Here is a 5,537-nt window from a genome sequence, read left to right as displayed (position 1 = left end):
TCTGGAACATAGCCCTGTTTCTTTGTGTTCTGGAACGTAGCCCTGTTTCTTTGTGTTCTGGAACTTAGCCCTGTTTCTTTGTGTTCTGGAACGTAGCCCTGTTTCTTTGTGTTCTGGAACGCTGCCCTGTCTTTCATTTTTGTTAATTGATTTCACATGTGTTCGTTTCTCATCTGGTCTCATCAGCTCGTATGGTTGTGAGGTATTGTTTGTTTTTGACGGCCTACCTGTGTATGACCATTGCCTGCGACCATGATTCCTGCGAAGGCTTAATAGACATCTGCCGCGCTCTGCACATGAATCTACACCTTTTTCTCCCTGAGTATTCATTACAGATGTCTTTAATGGTTTCTGATGCAGCTTGTCAGTACACTTGTATAAAATGGTTTACAAAACATTTCATCAAATTCCATTATATACATATGTACAACAACTAGCAATATCTATACAAAAATGCAGTTGTGAACAAACTGGGTAACCTATATTACATCAGCTTGACTGAATATGGATGTTGTGTTGGATATTCCAGGCAGGTTCCAGAATGTTCTTCGGCTGGTGAACCTTGTCTTGTGTTGAGCAAAGGCACTGTGGTGATGTTGGCAGGGATGTGGTGGAGCTGTCACTCTGGCTACTAGTAGATCACTGTCTTGTCCTTTCTACGCTCCAATGCCAGGTGGACAAGCCTCTCCCTTAAGTGGTTCTGGGCTCGTACACTTCTTCACCCCCACCGATTTGACCTCGCAGATCATTTGTCTGTACTGCAGGTGTCCTGGAAAGACATGAAGACTGATCATGAAGATGTGTAACCTATTATTCATCTGTAAACAATAAAGGGTACAGTATACTTACGTTTTATTACAGAGTCAATAATTGGGTATTGAGATGGGCTTTTAGCAAAGATATGAAAAGTCTGGGGGGGGGCTTGAATTGTAGAAAGACTAGTCGTTTATTGTTGTGTATGAGCACCTACAGTTGTGATGTTGAGCAGACAAACACTGCCAACAGTAGAGTAGAATAGGCTAGACGATTATACTAATAGCCCCTCTCCTCCATGCCAAAGAACTGTCTGCAAGGGTATGAAAAGTTTGAAGAGCACTTGGCTTGCATATTGGTGATTTTGTTTTCTCAAGAGGTGATAATGCTTTCATAAATACCTTTTGGCTGTCCTTGCTTGTTTGCACCCACATTTTCATTAGGCTCCGGGATAGCAAGGTGCTCCTTCATGCCCAGGAGAATGCTGCCGCATTTACTAGGTGTCTCCAGTGCATATGGATCCGAGTTTGGCGGCGAGAATGAACGCATTACAGTGAACAAGAATAACATGTCAGAGCGGTTCTCTCTGTTTCATTTACCTCAGGGTTTCCATTACACCTTTGCTACACAGCAAAAACAACATGTGGTTCACGAGGGAGCGTACCCAAGGACACAAGGCCTCGTTCCCTTTAGCAGAAGTTTCTTTTGGATACCTGTTTGAAAAGATATGCGAGTGACTATTCAAACGTTTGTTTACAACACATTGAGCCGCCCTTGTTGATGATACTATGACCGAAAGCGGTATGTGCAATTTCTGATATAAAAAAAAAAGTATTGTCAGTGCTCACCTTTTACTGTAAGCCACACATCTAGCTTATGTTGGATGTCCATCTTGCCTATACATTAGATGGAGAACGATCGGTTGTGACCTCATCCACTTTAGAGACCCATATTGTCCCACAGCTCTGAAGCCAATTACCTCCATCACATCAGAGCTGGGTGCCTTCATGACCTGTAATGGGCAAAAGTTAAATAGAATAGAATTACAGGTGTTATAACACTTCATCTCATTGACCATCATACTGTCAACTGTATTCATAGTACCTGTATCAGTTCACTCTCGTTGGCGCTATAAAGTAGATAATAGTATTATATTGAACTTGGGAAATTGCTTTACAGTGCCTTCAGAAAGTATTACGGTTGTCATAGAAAGGAGGTGCGGACCAAAATGCAGCGTGTGTGTCGTTCCATATTTTATTTACACTGTGAAACTATGCAATACATAAATGAACTGAATAACAAACCGTGACGCCAAGGTGAAACTGACTCAAAGATAATCTCCCACAAACCCAGGTGGGGAAAATACCCCTACTTAAGTATGATCTCCAATTAGAGACAACGAGGACCAGCTGCCTCTAATTGGAGATCATCCCAAACCAAACCCCAACATAGAAATACAAAACAATACCCTGCCAACATAGAAATAGAAAACATAGAAAAAAACCCTGTCACGCCCTGACCTACTCTACCATAGAAAATGACATCTTTCTATGGTCAGGACGTGACATACAGTGCCTTCAGAAAGTATTAACCCCCCTTGTTTTACTCACATTTTGATGTGCCTGAATTTAAAATTGACTAAATTGATATTTTGGGTCACTGGCATAAACACAAAACCCCATAATGTAATTTTTACAAATGAATTAAACATGAAAAGTTGACATGTCTTGAGTCAATAATGATTCATCCCCTTTGTTACGGCAAACCTAAATAAGTTCAGGAGTAGAACTTTTCTTAACGTCACATAATAAGTGGCATGGAGTCTCTCTGTGTGAAATGATAGTGTTGAACATGATTTTTGAATAACTACCTCATCTCTGTGGCAGAATGCTAAACACAGATTCAACCACAAAGACCAGGGAGGTTTTCCATTGTCTCTGGCAAAGAAGGGTACCTATTGGTAGATGGATAAAACAAACAGATATTGAATATCCCTTTGAGCATGGTGAAGTTATTAATTACACTTTGGATGGTGTATCAATACACCCAGTCACTGCAAAGATTCAGGCGTCCTTCCTAACTCAGTTGATGGAGAGGAAGGAAACTGCTCAGGGATTTCACCATGAGGCCAATGGTGACATTAACTTCTTTGGGATCAGTGTCCCTTCCACTAGACGGTTGAGCTAACGTAGGCTAATACATTTAGCATTAGGTTGTAAGTAACAAGAACATTTCCCAGGACATAGAAATATCTGATATTGGCAGAAAGCTTAAAACAGTTACAGAGTTTAATGGCTGTGATCGGAGAAAACATGATCCCAACATATGAAATGTCTGTAGAGATGATTGGCTGTCGACATGTCTAGCAGATCTTCATGAGCTCCATGACCTTGGACTCATAGACTAGACATTTTGTCTCTTGCTAGTCCGGTACACTATTTTCCTCTTCCGAGTCAAAACTTGTTCCCGACTGAAAGTTTTCATCCAATAGGTCTACAGGATCCGTACAACTCACCAGCATCAACGGCAGCAGTCTCTAGGTCACATAGTAGTCAGTGATGAAACAACATTTTACTACTTTGTCCCCATCAATACACACTCAGACAAAGTACTATATCCACATACTAACCTTCACACACAATACCCAACAGACACCAGTCAATCACCCTCACCATCCCCTCCTTACTAATACCTCTACTTTTCTTCAATTCAGACTTAAAGCTTTGCAAGCCTTCATAATCCAGTAAAAGTTGTGGCCTACTTATAAACACATCAACTATGAAACAAGACAAGACAGTGAACCATGTTTATTCCAAACTCCAGTATATGTACTTTTCTTATCATGAAAACATGGAAAGATTTTGCAAATGTGGCTCTAGTTCCTTGTGCTGAGCTTGATGTTGATACAGGACTAAGATCGAATCGTACTACACCGGCTCTGATGCTCGTCAGATGTGGCAGGGCTTGCAAACCATTACAGACTACAAAGGGAAGTCCATGACGGGCCGCCCCCCAGGTGGTAAGGGTAGGTAACAACATATCCCCATTGCTGAACCTTAACACAGGGGCCTCTCAGGGGTGCGTGCTCAGTCCCTTACTGTACTCCCTGTTCACTCATGACTGCACGACCAGGCACGACTCCAACACCATCATTAAAATTTGCTGAAGTCACAACAGTGACAGTGTGCTGTAGTCCTGTATCAACATCATACACAACCTGATCACAGACAACGACGAGACACTACCACTGTTGTGACTTCGGCAAATTGAATGATGGTGTTGGAGTCGTGCCTGGTCTTAAAATAAAGTGGTGATCCTAACTGACCGAAGACAGGGAAAATGTTCTAGGATTAAATGTCAGGAATTGTGAAAACCTGAGTTTTAATGTATTTGGCTAAACTGTAAGTTAGCCTCTCTGGGCCAGTGGGACGCTTGCGTCCCACCTACTCAACAGCCAGTGTAATCCCGTGGCGCGATATTCAAATACCTTAGAAATGCTATTACTTCAATTTCTCAAACATATGACTATTTTACACCATTTTAAAGACAAGACTCTCGTTAATCTAACCACACTGTCCGATTTCAAAAAGGCTTTACAACGAAAGTAAAACATTAGATTATGTCAGCAGAGTACCCAGCCAGAAATAATCAGACAGCCATTTTTCAAGCTAGCATATAATGTCACATAAACCCAAAACACAGCTAAATGCAGCACTAACCTTTGATGATCTTCATCAGATGACAATCCTAGGACATTATGTTATACAATACATGCATGTTTTGTTCAATCAAGTTCATATTTATATAAAAAAAACTGCTTTTTACATTAGCATGTGACGTTCAGAACTAGCATATCCACCGCAAACTTCCGGTGAATTTACTAATTTACTCACGATAAACGTTCACAAAAAACATAACAATTATTTAAAGAATTATAGATACAGAACTCCTTTATGCACTCGCTATGTCCGATTTTAAAATAGCTTTTCGGTGAAAGCACATTTTGCAATATTCTGAGTAGATAGCCCAGCCATCACGGGCTAGCTATTTAGACACCCACCAAGTTTAGCCTTCACCAAACTCCGATTTACTATTAGAAAAGTTTGATTACCTTTCCTGTTCTTCGTCAGAATGCACTCCCAGGACTTCTACTTCAATAACAAATGTTGATTTGGTTCAAAATAATCCATAGTTATTTTCAAATATCCTCTGTTTTGTTTGTGCGTTCAAGACACTATCCGAAGGGTAAATAAGGGTGATGCGCCCGACGCGTTTCGTGACAAAACATTTATAAATATTCCATTACCGTACTTCGAAGCATGTCAACCGCTGTTTAAAATACATTTTTATGCAATTTTTCTCGTAAAAAAACGATAATATTCCGACCGGGAGTCGTTGTTTTAGTTCAAAGACAGAGAAAATAAAAACATGGGGTCGCCTCGTGCACACGCCTCAGTCTCATTGTCCTCTGATAGACCACTTACCAAAGGCGCTAATGTTTTTCTGCAAAGACATCATTCAGCTTTTTCCTGGGTTCTGAGAGCCTATGGAAGCTGTAGGAAGTGTCACTTTACAGCAAAGATCCTCAGTTTTCAATAAAGAGAGTCAAGAAGCCCAAGAAATTGTCAGACAGGCCACTTCCTGTAAGGAATCTTCTCAGGTTTTTGCCTGCCCTATGAGTTCTGTTATACTCACAGACACCATTCAATTAGTTTTAGAAACTTTAGGATGTTTTCTATCCAAATCAAACAATTATATGCATATTCTAGTTACTGGGCAGGAGT

The 5,537-nt window shown here is 40.7% G+C and overlaps 1 long non-coding RNA gene across 1 annotated transcript; it reads right to left on the bottom strand.

The window, feature by feature from the left end:
• Window positions 1-309: 309 nt before the first annotated feature.
• Window positions 310-1,589, bottom strand: LOC115176148 (uncharacterized). The gene is made up of 2 exons (XR_003872165.1): window positions 1,155-1,589; window positions 310-769 (listed from the first exon to the last, which is right to left on the bottom strand). It is a non-coding gene; the product is annotated as an uncharacterized LOC115176148 (long non-coding RNA).
• Between the last annotated feature and the right edge of the window lie 3,948 nt (window positions 1,590-5,537).

Source organism: Salmo trutta, chromosome 36 (assembly GCF_901001165.1).
Source record: "Salmo trutta chromosome 36, fSalTru1.1, whole genome shotgun sequence".
Classification (NCBI taxonomy): domain Eukaryota; kingdom Metazoa; phylum Chordata; class Actinopteri; order Salmoniformes; family Salmonidae; genus Salmo; species Salmo trutta.
Note: the sequence above shows the minus strand (reverse complement) of the source record. Positions and strands in the feature narration are given on the sequence as shown.